Source organism: Melospiza georgiana, chromosome 12, assembly GCF_028018845.1.
Source record: "Melospiza georgiana isolate bMelGeo1 chromosome 12, bMelGeo1.pri, whole genome shotgun sequence".
Classification (NCBI taxonomy): domain Eukaryota; kingdom Metazoa; phylum Chordata; class Aves; order Passeriformes; family Passerellidae; genus Melospiza; species Melospiza georgiana.
Window position 1 is genome coordinate 77,346 of NC_080441.1, and position 18,309 is coordinate 95,654.

General features: G+C 43.3%; 1 long non-coding RNA gene across 6 annotated transcripts; it reads right to left on the reverse strand.

Moving 5' to 3' along the window:
- Positions 1-819: 819 nt before the first annotated feature.
- LOC131088506 (uncharacterized) lies at positions 820-16,169 on the reverse strand. 6 transcript variants are annotated; one of them, XR_009115122.1, is made up of 7 exons: positions 15,989-16,169; positions 12,831-12,894; positions 12,532-12,558; positions 11,955-12,036; positions 3,108-3,183; positions 2,223-2,990; positions 820-1,069 (listed from the first exon to the last, which is right to left on the reverse strand). It is a non-coding gene; the product is annotated as an uncharacterized LOC131088506 (long non-coding RNA). The 6 variants fall into 6 exon arrangements; XR_009115120.1 differs by lacking the exon at positions 15,989-16,169 and having other exon boundaries at positions 12,831-14,369; XR_009115118.1 differs by lacking the exons at positions 11,955-12,036; positions 12,532-12,558; positions 12,831-12,894; positions 15,989-16,169 and adding exons at positions 3,874-3,937; positions 4,556-4,716 and having other exon boundaries at positions 2,223-2,622; positions 2,731-2,990.
- Between the last annotated feature and the right edge of the window lie 2,140 nt (positions 16,170-18,309).

Here is an 18,309-nt window from a genome sequence, read left to right on the forward strand (position 1 = left end):
CACCTTGAAAATGACACAACTGCTAATAAAAAGAAACACCCAATAAAAATTAAATCAAACCAACTCACTAGACTCAAAACTGCACAACTGACCCTAAACATTACTAAAAAAAGTCCCCAAAGCTCTACCTTTATGCTAATGCACAAATAATAACCTATGATCTATCAAAGTTATTTGAAAAAATTAAAAAAAATAATTAAAACCATGAAAATAAAAAACCTAAACTATTAAAATACTAAAAAATATCACTACCTAAATTAAAAAACATATTGCCTATAAAAACCCACCATATAAATGCTCCTGTCCCAAAAAATAAAAATAAAAAAAACTATCCAACCAGAAAGAAATCAGAACTTAGGAACACCAAAACCATAATGTCCAAAAGGTCACACCACATCCCTTATCATACACCAACTACAAACAAGATAAAACAATACAATGAATTCTTAAAAACCACCTTAAAACCACTACACTGGAAAACATTTCAAAAATTAAAAACTGCATTTAACAAAAGCCATCTAATAAATTCACACCCAAAACTCCAGCAGCCCAGCTGGCCCTACCAAAGCTCTAGGTTTATACATACAGTAAACAAAACCAAAATCCCAGTAATACCCATCAGAAATCTATGAAAGAACCCTACTGAAATTAATCCTGCCTCAAATACAAACCAACCCATCCAGAAAGTCAGCTTCACACTAAAAAACAATTTACACAGAGTTAATAATACCAAGAAATAAAACAACACACCATATACCACCAATGCATATCATAGTGAAGGAAAAAAAAAACACTACATTTTTTCCTTTTTGTTTTTTAAACTAACTTCTTTTATTAGCTAGAACAAAAGCTTTTGCCAGGACTGTAGCAACAACAACAACAACTTCTTTTTCTTCTTCTCCTTCTGAAATGTCCCTTCTCACTCCCAAATTCCTTTCAACTCCTGAGTTTACATCCAAGCAAAAAGCAAAATTCGTGCACTCGTGCGTTCGCTGCTCCTGTCAGATTCTCTGTTTCCCTCCACATCTTCTTACACTTTCAGTCCTCACGCTGTCCCGCCGTGATGAGTCTGACAGAAGAATTGGCACATGTTAACAGAGCATTTCCCCCCCTCCCTCCCTCCCTGTGCTTTCCTCAGCGCATTTCAATCCATCCCAGGCCTGCAGTGATGCACGCTCACCCCAAAGCTCACAGCAAGCATGCAGCAGCTCAGGCTCACTCGGCTCCAGGGCCGAGAGCCTGCAGGCCCTGCAGCTGCCACACGGATGGACCTGGTTCCCTCCCCGGGTGCCCAGAGGGAAACCTGAGGGCAGGCGTCCACCCCGAGGGGGCACCCGCAGCCCCGGGCAGGCATGGAGTCGCCGGCTGCTCTCTGGGGACGAGACCCTCCCTGCAGGCCACACTGCCTCGTCCTCTCCCTCCCTGTGGGACAGGCACCTCCAGGGTCTGTGACCAGCCCCCTTCCGTCAGCATCCAGGGGCTCTGTCAGAGCCAGAGGGCTCAATTCGTGGCGAGTACCGATGGCACACAAATGGCAGCCCGAGGAAATCGTGTTCTGGGCTCTAAGTGGTTGGGACAGGGTCTGATTTTTTGTTTTGTACTTGTATGATGATTAGTACAACAGGGCTCTGATGGATGACATGGCAACACAGAACTAAAAACTCCTCGATAGGATTACATCGACTTCTAGGAAAAGACAAAAGCCTAGGACCCTTCTGAAATCTACTTTTAATCCAAAGCACGGGGATTGTCAGCATGCTGCACCTTCCAGCTTTTCAAAGCAGCTTACCTCTGAAGACCAGGAAACATTGATTTCTACAAAAACAATGGGCAACCCCCAGGCTAATCTCAGCACTACTGTTTAATAGGGGACCTGCCAGCGTGCCAGTCCAGCTTCAAGAGTGCTTTACTTCAGTCTAACATCCCCACACAATTCTTCTCACATCTCCCAACCCTGACATCTTATTTTCCCCTAAAGCTTCTCTTCATTAGCAATTTCCAAGTAACATGGTATTTTTACAACATTCAAAAATGTCATGCTGGACTGTGCTACAGAGTAATCTGCAAATATAAGCTTAGCAAAGTTTGAATTGACTTGTCCAGAGAAAAAACCTACAAGTGAACACCTACACCTGCCTACAAAGAGCTAACAAGCCCCTGGCAGCTGCCAGCATCAAAGCACAGCGGATGTCTCTAATACAGGGTAAGGATAACAACATCACCTTCTGTTCTCTCCAGCTCCTTTTCCCTGCAGTCGTATTTTGCTTCTTATGATTTTTTTAGTCTCTGTATCTTCTTGGACAGCACCGAGCCCGACGACAAGGATACGAGAGTCTTTCCCTGCCGGACGGAGAGAACCAGGAAAACAGTTAAAATAAGAACAGGGCAGTTTGAAATTCGTACTTGCAACGAGAAGCAGCACCTAACCAACAGAACAAAAGTAAACAAAGCATGATACCTCCCTGGGGACAGAAGATTTATAAACTCTCCAGGATTCACAATTCTAGCGACCAACCCCTTCAGGACAGCAGCCAAGTGTCCCATGGGGTGGTGCTGCACCAAAGAACCATCTGAGAGGTTCCAAAGAGTGAAATGCACAATATTTTGCAAAGACAAAAAATCCTGCAAAATAACAAAAATACAATAGATGTAAACTACAGGGCAAGAGTACAAGTGTTACCTTTGGCAGCTGGAACCATCCAGGTGAGCACCTGATAACTGGATCCTCACCAGAGTTTGAACCCTTCAGGACACAGAAGGGTTTTCCCCAGAAATTTCACAGACTGAGTTTTGATAGAAGCACGCTCGCCGGATCCTCAGAAACGTCGCCCATTCTCCAGGTGTCTGGAGAGAACTGCAAATGGCTCTCACGTAGTTGGAGCTGGTTCTGTAAGGTCTCAGGGTGAATTTCACCAGATGCAACCAAACTGGGCAACTCCCCGTGGGACAGAAGGAACCCAAAGCTTGGGTAAGCAGAGCTGCAGCAAATACTGAGGAAACAAACATAACAGCATAAAAAATAATAAACCATCCTTTTTTTTCTCTTGCTTTTGTTTTTTTTCTTATTCAGATCAGCATAGCAATTAAAGAGAAGGTGAAAAACTCACCATTACTGAACATTTCATCACCTGTAAGCTGAGCATCCTTAGCATAGGGGACTCCAAAGTTAAAATTCACCGATCCCTGGGAAATAAAGCCAAATATCGTATGGTAAACAATCAAACAGCAGACATAAAAATTTGTTTCCTCTAAGGACTTTCAGGTATGTATGCATCTTTGCATTACACATCAGAACATACACTTTATACCATCACCTAAAACATAATAATTTACCTTTAAATTTTGATAGTATAGCATGAATTTTTAACTTAAACTGGTGATCTATTATTATTCAGTTGGTGCCTGAAGTTATTTCTGCAGTCACGTTCAAAAAAACATGAATTTTTTTTACTGGAATGAGCAATTGATTTCAAAGTCATCACAAGCCCACCAAAACACAAAGCTGGGTTCACTGGATGGGTCTGTGAGCTAGAAGTAGTTAGACTTGTACTTCCCTCTTGTTCCTCCAGAACCAATAAATCCTGTCAACAAAACCAGGATCTTTAGTCCACTGCTGTGAAAGATTTTACAAGGATGATGGTTTGATTTGTGTTTAGAAGTTTTGATCTGAAATGGCCAGTCCAATGGATAAAGACAGTTTACGTAGTATTACAGTACTATTATTATTATTTCTATTATTATTTTTACTAGTACTACTACTATTATTATCACCTGCTACTGGAAGAAACAAACCAGTAGTACCTATACTTAATTACGTTTATTTCCAGAAAATAATAAAGAAAAAGAACCAAACCAATAAAAGTCACTTCCTACCTTTTATATCAAGGGATGAAAAATTTCTCTTGGGCTCTTCTCCAATTTATCAAGACTTATAGCACTGAAAGGCAAACAAAACAGTGCTTTATAGAAGGCCAAGTGCACGTTTCAAGGCTGAACCACCAACTGATTGCAGTGACAGCAGTTACAACATGAATCGTTCCCAGAGCCTCTGTTCAATGGAATGTTCTGTGGAACTGCCATTTCTTTCCCAAAACACTAACTTCTAACAATTCCTAAACTTATTTTGTATTCTAAAACCACAGAAGTTAGTGAGACTCTGTGTCGAGATCAGGTTTAAATTTATTTCCTTCCAAAGCACAGAGCTCTGTTCCATCACCCTTCCCTTCGGCTCTACACTGAATCATGGTGAGCATTTGAGGAGTGCTCAATAATCAATTCTATTTCTCTCTTTTTCTAGTTCTCTCTATTCCTAAATCATTCAAGACAAGTCAAATGAAAAATGACAAGTTCAGCATCAGAGTCACACTTTTCCCCTTTGTATGGTCAAGAACAGGCTCTAAATCTACTTATTGCTGCCTTCAAGGTTTAAGACTTGCAAAACCATTCTTACATGTTTTACAGGTTTATCATACAACCCACAGAACGCAAGCTCTGAATTACAGGAAAAGGTACACAGGCAAATATCTAAAGGGATCACTTATTTGTAAATACATACCTTGATAGAGAGCGCACTGAGAACCTTTCCGTGGGACTCTAAGGGAGACGTATTTTCTCAGTACCCTGTAAACAAGAAAAGCTACGATATATTACAGGACATCCCCACTTTTTCTACATATTCAAATAGGATGTTTAATAAAAACAGTTCAGTTACAAAAGAAGGAAGAAAACCAAGCTAATTTTACTCAGCTGTATTTACTGCCGATTTAGAGAAAAATGCCGGGCCGCGTCGGCCGTTGCGTCACACGCCGCGCCAGCAGCAGGGCCTGCCGGGAGTTGGAGTCTCGGGCTGGCAGCCACTCATGTGCCGCGTCAGCCGTTGCGTCACACGCCGCGCCGGCAGCATGGCCTGCCGGGAGTTGTAGTCTCGGGCTGACAGCCACGGCTCCGTCCCCCGGGAGCCACCCTCCCGGGGGTGGAGGGTGCACTCCCTCCCGGGCATCAAACGGGTCCTTCGCCCCAGGGCGGGGAAGGACCTGAGGCAGCACCGCTCCTCCCGAATGCCCTCTCTTTTTCCCTCCAACTCTTTCTCTTTTTTTAGCTCTGTTTTTCACCCCTTTCCCTTCCCTTCTGCTCTCCTGCTTTCTTTCCTTTCCCTTTTTTTTTTTTTTTCCCTTTTTTTTCCCCTTTCCCTTTCCTTTTCTTGTATTTCTTATCTTGGTTTTCCTTTCTAGCTTTATAAAAAAAAAGCAGCAGTAGTAACTTTCAGGCTACCTGGGAGTAAAAAAAAACCCAAAACTATAATGATTTAAAGAAAACTATTTATTCCCTGGGAGCCTGAAATTTTCTACTGCTGCACATGACACAGAGCTTTTTATTCCTTCTTATATATAGTTGATATGTTATACTCACTTTATACACCGCCCCCTGCCATCTGAACCGGCGCTCTGCAGGCAGAGCGCTGCGGCGTCGTTCGGTCCTGTTTAAATAAACTCGGCTAAATTAGGCTTGGTTCGGCTTAGGTCTAAAATCGTTTCGGTTTGGCTTTTCGTCTAAATTCGGCTTTTCCGGCTCTTCGGCTGAACTCGGCCCGGTTGGGCTAAACTCAGTCATATTCGGCTCTTTGTCTAAATGCGGCCAATGTCGGCTACACTCGGCTACCTGTTACACCCGGCTATCATCGGCTCTTCGTCTCAACTCGGCTGTGTTCGGCTACACTCGGCTCTTCGTCTCAAGTCGGCTGTTGTCGGCTAAACTCGTCTCTTCGGGGAAACTCGGCTCTTTCCGGCCACACTCGGCTCTTCGGGGACACTCGGCTCTTTCCGGCCACACTCGGCTCTTCGGCTCTTCGGAACTATTCCGCCCGGCTCGGCTCCCTCAGGGCGGGAAGGCGGCCGTGAGAGGACCCCGGCACAGCGAGGCGTTTACCCAGATGCCTCTCACAAACCCGCCAAAATACGCCCGCCCGCGGCGCCCCTGAGCCCACAGCCTGTGTCGGGTACACTTGAAACGCCACAGAAAATACCACCGGGGCCGCGCCGGGGTCGGTATTGCGTGCAGGCAGTGCAGTTTAACACCCACCCGGTCCTCCACTTCCCCGCCCTTTTCGCCGCCATGCTGAGAAGGTCAACCAAAACTCCGCGACATCGGCCACGCGCCACTCCCAAGCTGGCCGCCTCTCGGTGCACGGCTGCAGTACCGCGCTCTGCCCACAAGGCGGCAGCACTGCCGCCCGCCCCAGCCGGGGGCGCAGCGCGCCTCGGGGCTGCAGCAGCGAAGGCGGCAAAAAAGAACAGGGGCGATCCCCGCCGAAAACTGCTCTGAAATGAATGTCCCAAAACAACCGGGAAGAGGGAAAATAAACTTCTGTCTCTAATCTACTAGGATAAAACAAAACCCCAACAATTTCTTTTTTAAAAAAATTAAATATTTTAAAAAATATTTTTTTCATATTAATATTCACATTTCTATTTAATAATGTATATTGATGTACACTGTCCATTTATACATTTGTTTTTATGAATACATTTCTATTCCATATTGCATATATCCCTAAGATTTAAATTTATTTTTATATTTTTATACATATTTTTACATAGTAAGTATATATTTCTGTTAGGATTTTTACTTCTGTAACACTCACAGTACTCAAAATAAAACCCCTGCCTCTACCCCATACATGGCAAATAAAACCCCCTTTCATTTCAACTGTATTTAAATTTTTTTAAAAAATATTTTTCAAATTTATATTTAAAATGTTTACTGATGTATGATCGATTTTGCATTCATATTTAGCCATTTATTTATAAATTTATATTCTATGTTACATGTGTTCCTATTACTTATATTTTTATATACTTTTATTCAAATCTTTATATATTTATTATATCTTTCTGTGTTAGGATTTTTACATCTGGAACACTTACATTATTTAAAATAAAACCCCTGCCTCTACCCACATTAGAGCCAAAAAGAACCTCAGTCTTCTCAACTGTATTTAAATATTTTTTAAAATTCTATTTTCCAGGTTCATATTCACTTTTACATTTAAAATGTATACTAATGTATACTCTTATTTGTATTCTCCATTACATCTCTTCCTATTATTTATATTTACTTTTATTTTGTGTTTATATATATATATTTATATCTTGATTTTATATCTCAATATTTAGAAATATATAACAATAATATCTACATTCATATCATTTAAAATAAAAACCCTGCCTCTAACCCAATAATAAAAAAGACCCCAACCCTTTCTTTTAAAAAATATTTAAATAGCTTTTATCCTTATGTCTGATTTTTATATTCCTATTTGTATTTATAATAATGTATATTAATGTCTATTGCTTACTTATACATTTACCTTTACCAATGTTAAGTTATGAATAAATTTACATTCTATATTACATCCGATGCGAGTAGGTATTTATATTTTTCATACATATTTTTATACATTGATTAAATATTTCTGCGTCAAGATTTTTACTTCTCTAACACTTATAATATTCAAAATAAAACCCCTGCCTCTACTTAAATAAAAGCCAAAACTTTCCCTTTCTTTTAAACTATATTTACATATTTTTATATTTATATTCCCATATAATGTTATTTATATTCTATACTACAACTCTTCATATTACTTACATATATTTATATATAAATTTATGTTCATATTTTAGCAATTTCTCTTTATTATATAGTTCTATCTTAAGATCCACGTTTCTATATTACTTATATTATTTAAAATAAAACTCCTGCCTCTAACCAAATAAAAACCAAGGACACCCCATTATTTGAACCAGATTTAAAATTTAGGAAGTAAATTTATTTTTCAAAATTATAATGATATTTATATGGATATTTTTATTTATTTTATTCATAGATATTATATATATTAGAGAGAATACCTTCTAATATAATCATAGATATATATTTTCTGTATTATATATATATTTTTTACTTATATTTATTTAAATTAAATATGTATAGATACTTGTATTTCTATATACATTTGTATATCTGAATTTATATTTTATTTCTATCATTAAAAACCCCAACCTATACCCTAATAAAACCCCCCAATTTACTTTAACTCTACTTAAATATTTTTATATTTACAATCTATATTTATATATCTTGGTGTATATATATCTATATATAACAGACTATCATTTATCTATATGATAACATGTTACAATTATATACCATGTATTATAGTTTTATGTATGTATCTGTTATCTATATTTATGTTTACCACTCTAATTTTATATTTATTTTTAAATTTATATTTATTTCTATTTTCATCTCTATATTAACCCATGTAAGTTCATTAACCCGACGCACCAGAGCCACAACAATACTGTACCTTTGTCAGCACCGGCACGCAGCACACGCCCATCCCATCGCAGCACAGCAAAACAAAACCTATTTCTGTTACTAATGGAACAAACATCCCACAACGTCATTGAACCCTAATAAAAACTCAAATAAACCTAACTGTAAATAAATTTTAAATCCCACTATAAAGTGGCCCAAAACCTCCGCACATGCTCATCATAAACTTCCTCCTAAAATGATATCTCAAAAACCCCAAAAAACTCAAACACACCTTGAAAATGACACAACTGCTAATAAAAACTAACACCCAATAAAAATTAAATCAAACCAACTCACTAGACTCAAAACTGCACAACTGACCCTAAACATTACTAAAAAAAGTCCCCAAAGCTCTACCTTTATGTTAATGCACAAATAATAACCTATGATCTATCAAAGTTATTTGAAAAAATTAAAAAAAATAATTACCATGAAAATAAAAAACCTAAACTATTAAAATACTAAAAAATATCACTACCTAAATTAAAAAACATATTGCCTATAAAAACCCACCATATAAATGCTCCTGTCCCAAAAAATAAAAATAAAAAAAACTATCCAACCAGAAAGAAATCAGAACTTAGGAACACCAAAACCATAATGTCCAAAAGGTCACACCACATCCCTTATCATACACCAACTACAAACAAGATAAAACAATACAATGAATTCTTAAAAACCACCTTAAAACCACTACACTGAAAAACATTTCAAAAATTAAAAACTGCATCTAACAAAAGCCATCTAATAAATTCACACCCAAAACTCCAGCAGCCCAGCTGGCCCTACCAAAGCTCTAGGTTTATACATACAGTAAACAAAACCAAAATCCCAGTAATACCCATCAGAAATCTATGAAAGAACCCTACTGAAATTAATCCTGCCTCAAATACAAACCAACCCATCCAGAAAGTCAGCTTCACTCAAAAAACAATTTACACAGAGTTAATAATACCAAGAAATAAAACAACACACCATATACCACCAATGCATATCATAGTGAAGGAAAAAAAAAACACTACATTTTTTCCTTTTTGTTTTTTAAACTAACTTCTTTTATTAGCTAGAACAAAAGCTTTTGCCAGGACTGTAGCAACAACAACAACAACTTCTTTTTCTTCTTCTCCTTCTGAAATGTCCCTTCTCACTCCCAAATTCCTTTCAACTCCTGAGTTTACATCCAAGCAAAAAGCAAAATTCGTGCACTCGTGCGTTCGCTGCTCCTGTCAGATTCTCTGTTTCCCTCCACATCTTCTTACACTTTCAGTCCTCACGCTGTCCCGCCGTGATGAGTCTGACAGAAGAATTGGCACATGTTAACAGAGCATTTCCCCCCCTCCCTCCCTCCCTGTGCTTTCCTCAGCGCATTTCAATCCATCCCAGGCCTGCAGTGATGCACGCTCACCCCAAAGCTCACAGCAAGCATGCAGCAGCTCAGGCTCACTCGGCTCCAGGGCCCAGAGCCTGCAGGCCCTGCAGCTGCCACACGGATGGACCTGGTTCCCTCCCCGGGTGCCCAGAGGGAAACCTGAGGGCAGGCGTCCACCCCGAGGGGGCACCCGCAGCCCCGGGCAGGCATGGAGTCGCCGGCTGCTCTCTGGGGACGAGACCCTCCCTGCAGGCCACACTGCCTCGTCCTCTCCCTCCCTGGGGGACAGGCACCTCCAGGGTCTGTGACCAGCCCCCTTCCGTCAGCATCCAGGGGCTCTGTCAGAGCCACAGGGCTCAATTCGTGGCGAGTACCGATGGCACACAAATGGCAGCCCGAGGAAATCGTGTTCTGGGCTCTAAGTGGTTGGGACAGGGTCTGATTTTTTGTTTTGTACTTGTATGATGATTAGTACAACAGGGCTCTGATGGATGACATGGCAACACAGAACTAAAAACTCCTCGATAGGATTACATCGACTTCTAGGAAAAGACAAAAGCCTAGGACCCTTCTGAAATCTACTTTTAATCCAAAGCACGGGGATTGTCAGCATGCTGCACCTTCCAGCTTTTCAAAGCAGCTTACCTCTGAAGACCAGGAAACATTGATTTCTACAAAAACAATGGGCAACCCCCAGGCTAATCTCAGCACTACTGTTTAATAGGGGACCTGCCAGCGTGCCAGTCCAGCTTCAAGAGTGCTTTACTTCAGTCTAACATCCCCACACAATTCTTCTCACATCTCCCAACCCTGACATCTTATTTTCCCCTAAAGCTTCTCTTCATTAGCAATTTCCAAGTAACATGGTATTTTTACAACATTCAAAAATGTCATGCTGGACTGTGCTACAGAGTAATCTGCAAATATAAGCTTAGCAAAGTTTGAATTGACTTGTCCAGAGAAAAAACCTACAAGTGAACACCTACACCTGCCTACAAAGAGCTAACAAGCCCCTGGCAGCTGCCAGCATCAAAGCACAGCGGATGTCTCTAATACAGGGTAAGGATAACAACATCACCTTCTGTTCTCTCCAGCTCCTTTTCCCTGCAGTCGTATTTTGCTTCTTATGATTTTTTTAGTCTCTGTATCTTCTTGGACAGCACCGAGCCCGACGACAAGGATACGAGAGTCTTTCCCTGCCGGACGGAGAGAACCAGGAAAACAGTTAAAATAAGAACAGGGCAGTTTGAAATTCGTACTTGCAACGAGAAGCAGCACCTAACCAACAGAACAAAAGTAAACAAAGCATGATACCTCCCTGGGGACAGAAGATTTATAAACTCTCCAGGATTCACAATTCTAGCGACCAACCCCTTCAGGACAGCAGCCAAGTGTCCCATGGGGTGGTGCTGCACCAAAGAACCATCTGAGAGGTTCCAAAAAGTGAAATGCACAATATTTTGCAAAGACAAAAAATCCTGCAAAATAACAAAAATACAATAGATGTAAACTACAGGGCAAGAGTACAAGTGTTACCTTTGGCAGCTGGAACCATCCAGGTGAGCACCTGATAACTGGATCCTCACCAGAGTTTGAACCCTTCAGGACACAGAAGGGTTTTCCCCAGAAATTTCACAGACTGAGTTTTGATAGAAGCACGCTCGCCGGATCCTCAGAAACGTCGCCCATTCTCCAGGCGTCTGGAGAGAACTGCAAATGGCTCTCACGTAGTTGGAGCTGGTTCTATAAGGTCTCAGGGTGAATTTCACCAGATGCAACTGAATTGGGCAACTCCCAGTGAGACAGAAGGAACCCAAAGCTTGTTTTACCCAAACCTTGGGTAAGCACAGCTCCAGCAAATACTGAGGAAACAGACATAACAGGGTAAAAATAATAAAACTATTGCTTTTTCTTTAATCTTGCCTTTTTTTTTTTATTATTCAGATGAGCAAAACAATGAAGGAGAAGGTGAAAAACTCACCATTACTGAACATTTCATCATCTGTAAGCTGAGCATCCTTAGCATAGAGGACTCCAGAGTTAAAATTCACTGATCCCTGGGAAATAAAACCAAATATATGACAAACAGTCAAACAGAAGGCGTAAAAATTTGTTTCCTCTACGGACTTTCAAGTATGTATCTTTGTATATATCCTACACATTACAACATACACTTTATACCATCTCCTAATATATAATAATTTACCTTTAAACTTTGATAGTATAGTGTGGAGAAATGGCTCCATGACAGAGGTCACGCAGACATTCGCTCGTTAGCCGACCAGGAGCTGGGAAAGTACCAAACACAGGTATTTTTGAGTTTTGCACCTGCAAGATAGCGTGTGCCTGGGCCTAGCTGGGTAGGATAACAAGTAGACAGAGAGACGTGGGAAATAGGGAATGTAGGCCCAAAGGAATGAGGAAGAGTTGATGGTATAGTTTAACCAATAGATCGCTTGGCTTACAGAATATTCATAAGCTTATTATGTGCTATATAAGTGTCTGATACTCTCTGCAATAAACATAGCTTGCTGATCTCATATTGAGTGTCTGAGTCTTCCCTCACCCAAAAGTATAGCATAAAATTATTAACTAAAATTGGTGATCTATTATTATTAAGTTGTGCTTAAAGTTATTTTTGCTGTCATGTTCAAAACAATTTTTTTTTTTTACTGTAATGAATGAGCAATTGATCTCAAAGTCATCACAAGCCCATCAAAAAAAACAAAGCTCTATTCACCGGGCAGGTCTGTGAGCTAGAGGGTAGTTAGGCTTGTACTTACCTCTTGCTCTTCATGAACCAATAAATCCTGTCAACAAAACCAGGATCTTTAGCCCACTCCTATTAAAGATTCTACAAGGATGATGGTTTGATTTGTGTTTAGAAGTTTAGATTTAAAATGGCCAGTTCAATGGATAAATAAAGACAGTTTAAGTAGTATTACTTTACTCTTATTATTATTATTGGTATTAGTATTATCAGTTACTGGAAGAAACAAACCAGTAGTATCTATACTTAATTACTTCTATTTCCAGAAAATAATAAAGAAAAAGAACCAACCCAAAAAAAGTCACTTCCTACCTTTTGTATCGCAGGAGGATGAATTTCTCTTGGGCGCTTCTCCAATTTATCAAGACTCATAGCACTGAAAGGCAAACGAAACAGTGCTTTATAGAAGGGCAAGAACACATTTCAAGGCTGAACCACCAACCGACTGCAGTGACAGCGGTTACAAAATGAATCATTCCAAGGGCCTCTCTTAAATGGAATGTTTTGTGGAACTGCCATTTCTTTCCCCAGATACTAACTTGCAACACTTCCTAAACTTATTTTGCATTTTAAAAACAGAAATTAGTAAGACTCTGTGTGGAGATCAGGTTTATTTCCTTCTAATGCACAGAGCTCTGTTCCATCATCCTTCACTTTGGCTCTACACAGAATCACGGTGAGCTTTTTAGGAGTGCTCAATAACTAATTCTATTTCTCTCTTTTCCTAGTTCTCTCTCTTCTTCAATAATTCAAGGCAAGTCAAATGAAAAATGACGAGTTCAGCAACAAAGTCACACTTTTTCCCTTTGTCTGGTCAACAACAGGCTCTAAATTCACTTATTGCTGCCTTCAACGATTCAGACTTGCAAAACCATTTTTACATGTCCCATAGGTTTATCATAAAAAACACAGAACGCAAGCTCTGAATTACAGGAAAAGGTACACAGACAAATATCTAAACTGATCACTTCTATGTAAACACATACCTTTGCACCCAGAATGTTTTTGTGGGACTCCAAGGGAGTACACCGTAAACAAGAAAAGCTAGGACAGATTACAGGACATACCCACTTTTTCTGCATAATCAAGTAGAATTATTAATAAAAACAATTCAGTTAAAAAAGAAGGAAGAAAACCAAGGTAATTTTACTCAGCTATATTTACTGCCGATTTAGAGGAAAAAAAAAGTCACGGGTGCGGCAAAGAAAAAAAAAAGTGAACCATAAACGCTTACAGTAGAATTTTAATACAAGTGCTTGGATGAAAGAATCTCATGGAACGTGAAGTAGAAAAATAGTGAAACCAGTATCAGACCTGCCTATTTTCTCACCATTGTACAAGAAAATCCTAAAAGCAGTATAAAGTCACTGCCTAAAACCGGTCATGGGATGTAACCAAGAACAATTTAGGCATTTGCTAATCGAGACAGAAACCTTTTCTGGATGCAAGTGTCAAATCACAAGTTTTGTCTTTCAGAAGCTCGACAATGCTGGAAAGCATTTTCCCTGGGGCTCGGGAGGGCAGGGGCGGAAGGGGGGGTGACTTTGCAGATCGCACCTGTGCCATCCCAAGCATACAGCCCGCCCGCTCCCTGCGCTGGGCATTCTCCCGGCCATCTCTGGCTTTACCGCTCAGTAAACCCTCCGTTTTCATGGCAAAAAGAGCCACGAGCACTAACGCAGGCAGCAGCCCCGTCGTGCCGGCGATACCGCAGCGCTCCCTGCTCGCAGCGCCCAACACGCGGCGGAGCCGCCTCCGCCCGCAGCACCGGCAGCAGCCCGAGGGAGACGGCTGCAGCTCGGGGGCTCCTCCGGCGCCTCCGCCAGCCCGAGGGCGGCCGCCCCACCGGGACCGCGGGAGCGCCCGGCGCCGCTCGCCCGGGGCGGCTCTTGCAGCTCCCGGCCCGCGGCAGCAAAGCACCGCCTCGCCCTCCGCCATCGGCGGGCGGCAGCGCCCCCGCCCCCGGCACCGCTGAGGGAGGCCGAGGAACCGGGCGGACGCTCATTCCGCGCTGCTCAGCTCCGTGCGGGCGGCCAGACGGAGGCTGCGCCCCTCCAGCGTCGCCGTCCCGCGCGGGAGAGGCGCCGGCAGCTGCCCGCGCACAGCCCCGCGCGACCGCCTGGCACGCCAGCCACTCATGTGCCGCGCCGGCCGTTGCGTCACACGCCGCGCCGGCAGCACGGCCTGCCGGGAGTTGTAGTCTCGGGCTTACAGTCGCCTCTCCGTCCTCCGCCACCGGGAGCTGCAATCCCAATATGTATGTATTTGCAATACATTGCTACATTTATTTTTCGGTTTGGCTTCTGTCTATGTTTATAGTCTCTATTTATATATCTATAAACATACACAATACTCTATTAAAAATAGAATATCTTATTGTAATATATAATGACTTATGTTACCTGCTGAATTTTTGAAATAGACCGCAAATATAAAAGTGGTTTATTCCTATTTCTACACATCTATTTTTTTTGTTTAAATATAGTTATAGATATAATTGTACATTTAAAATCCAATTCCTAAATAAAATGACAAAAAACCAGCATCAAATTCCCACCAATACGTTCAAAAAAACATCAAGATACCTCCAACAGCCAAACAACTGCCAGCAAAAAAACCACACAACAATCTTTTCAATAACAATTCTCATCACGTCGGAAAAATGAAACCAAAATAAAAGAAAACCCTATAGAAACACAAAGAGCAAATCACAAAAACTACAAAAAAAAAAAATGAAACCAACCTACTAAACTCCAAACAGTGCCAGTGACCCTGAACATTACAAAAAAAAATAAACAAAATTCTTCCTCTACACTAACTCAAAGAAGAAACAGTACTGTGTAAAAACAACTTTAAAAACCGAACTAATTAACGACATGGAAAAAAAACTCAACTCCTAAAAATTAAGAAAATAACTACCCAAATAAATACTTAAAAAGACCCACCATGTAAATACCCATATTCCCAAAAATAAAACTGATAAACAACAACCAAATACATCAAATGACACAAAAATACGCCCCAAAACAAAAAAAACCCCTTAAGTTTACAACAAAAAAATTATTCCCCACTGAATAAACCCACAGTGCCTCAATCTATCAAAATAAAAATACCACCTAGAAACAAACAAAGACTAAAGGCAAACCATAAACAATGTCTCCCAAATTACCCGTAACCATAAAACATACGCTACAATCAAACAAACTAAATAAATAAAAGCCCTGGAAGACGATAAACACTAAGGCAATTACCAAGATTAAAAACCCGCTGCTATGAACGACACGACGCTACCTCAAGCCCCCCAAAACAAACACTACACACTCACGCTAATAAAAGCCACCGCAACAGAATTAAAATCCGAATTGCTACATCATGCTACGACCCGTAAAAACCATTGCGCGCCTTTCAAAACATAATACCCCGGCAAAAAAAAAAAAAAATCCGACTACAAAACTCAATCCAAAACAAACCTTTATCATCCCTACCGGCACCGAGAACCGTGCCGCTCAGGAAGAACACCGTATCCCTTAGCGTACACCCGCTGCAAACCGAACCCAGCGATGCAATCAACGCCTCCAAAGCGCCTCCGAGCCACGGCACCGCCGAACTTGGAGCGGCCGAACCCCGCGCTCGCTGCCGGCCCCGGACGGAGCGCGGCTCCCGGCAGGAAAGCGGCTCCTGCGGCGGCCGCTCCAGCACGCGGGGCCGGCGCCGTCCCGGGGAGCCCCGCCCGCTGCCCCTGCCCGGCGGGGCCGGCACCGGGCCCGGGGCTACCGGCGGCGCCCGAGCCCCGCGCCCGGAGCGGACGGAGCGGCCGGCACCACCCGGGCCGGCGCAGCAGCGCCCGCGCCACCTCTGCCACCCTTGGCCGGCCCGGCCCGGCTCCGCTCGGCTCGCACCGGCGCGGCTCTGCCCCTGCCGCCCTCGGCCGGCCCGGCCGCGCCGAATCCCCCGTGCACCCCGGCAGCTGCCCGGGCCGTGCCAGCAGCGCTCCCGAGCGGGAACGTTCCGGGCCGGGCCGCGGGCACGGGGAGCGCCCTCCAATGCAGCGGCACAGCCCCATTGCAGCCCTGCAAACGCTGCCGGAGCTGCGGCTTTCCGCAAGCCAACCCCGAAACTGACGCCGCAGACGGGGCGCACCTCACTTCCACAAGGGCAAAGAAATGTGTCCTCCACTTCAATTTCACCCCTAGGAGAGCAGAAAAGAAGGGGCGCTCCTCAAATGAAAGCCTTCAACTGATGGGAAAGGGCGATTTCGACCTCCATTCAAACCCTTCAAAAGGAGGGACACCAGGGCTGCACCCTCCATTTAAACCCGAGGGTGATGAAGATGGGGTGGCTGCCTTCAAATCAAACCCATAACACCACAACAATACTTTTCCCATTCCCCTTAAAATAGAACACAGGGATTCCCTGTCACCCCCGGGATACCCCTAACAGCCTGGAAAAGGCAGCTTTTCCTGCAATCAACACCCTTAAAACCACAAGTGAAGGGGGATCCCCTCAGTTCAAATACAGACAATAATAGAAGAGTAGCTGCTTCCTCCTCCTTAATCCCTTTTGTCTTCATAAGCTCCATTTTTGTTCCTGGGGATCCGGGGAGGGACTGGCAAGATGAAATTGGAAACGGGAAGGACAAAATTCCCCGCTCCAAACCCACACGGGCTCACCTGTTCGGCTGCTGCTCCCCGGCACAAAGATTCGTCCCTCGGCGCCTCCTTTAAGCGATGCTCCACGTATCCAAGCGCGGCTCCAGGTGTCCCCCCGACCCTGTGAGAAGCTCTCGCAGTCCTTCCATGAGACAGCGCTGGGAGCGCCTCATAAACCCCTCCACTCAGCAGCTCCATGCAAAAGGGAGCTGAGGCAAAGCCTCCCCCTAAAACAGCCTCGCCCCGGCAGGAGCCGGCCCCTCATCATCCTCACACTCACACCTGGGCTGCTCCAAGCCCCCATCATCCTCACACTCACACCTGGGCTGCTCTGAGCCCCTCATCATCCTCACACTCTCACCTGGGCTGCTCCGAGCCCCCATCATCCTCACACTCTCACCTGGGCTGCTCCGAGCCCCCATCATCCTCACAGCTCACACCAGGCCAAAAGTTCGACGGCATGGGTGCCAGGGCGAGGAACACTGAGATCACGGATGCTAGGAAAGGTTTCTAAGAGGCCCCTCACAGGGCTAAGATAAGAGACATGAGATATCCAGACAACACACAAAAGACAAGTGACACGAGACACACCAGGACTGCTCTGCCCTGCTGCGCACCTCAGCACTGTGATCAAAAGGGAGACTTTGCTTTTATGGGGCCTAAGGAGCAACATCTTGGCTAACCTCATTGCCAGAGCCAACTCAGACCCCCAACTCAGGGAGTCCTGACCCAGCACCCCACATTCACCCCCTCTGTGGGTTGCAGCCCTCTGCTTATCTCTCAGACATCTGGGGAAGCTGGTCTCAGGTGCAAAGAAAGGCCACCTTGTCACCTAGGAAGGTCCTGCTGGCACCGGGCTGGGGTCTCTCAGACAGCTAGATTAAAGAGAACCAAACATCAGTGCCTGATCTTGGCACCGCATCGGCCAAAACCCCATCACTCTGCTACTCACCGCGCTCCTAAGAAGGCCCGGCACCTCCTAACCCTGACCCTCTGCCATGGATGCAATGCATCCGCACCTGAAACAAAGTTAGAACATATGTCAAACACCACCAGGATAACTCACAAGCTGCAAACACCTTTTGTCAATCTAGGAACAGCATCTAGAGCCCAAGTACAGCCCACATCACAAATTTCAACTC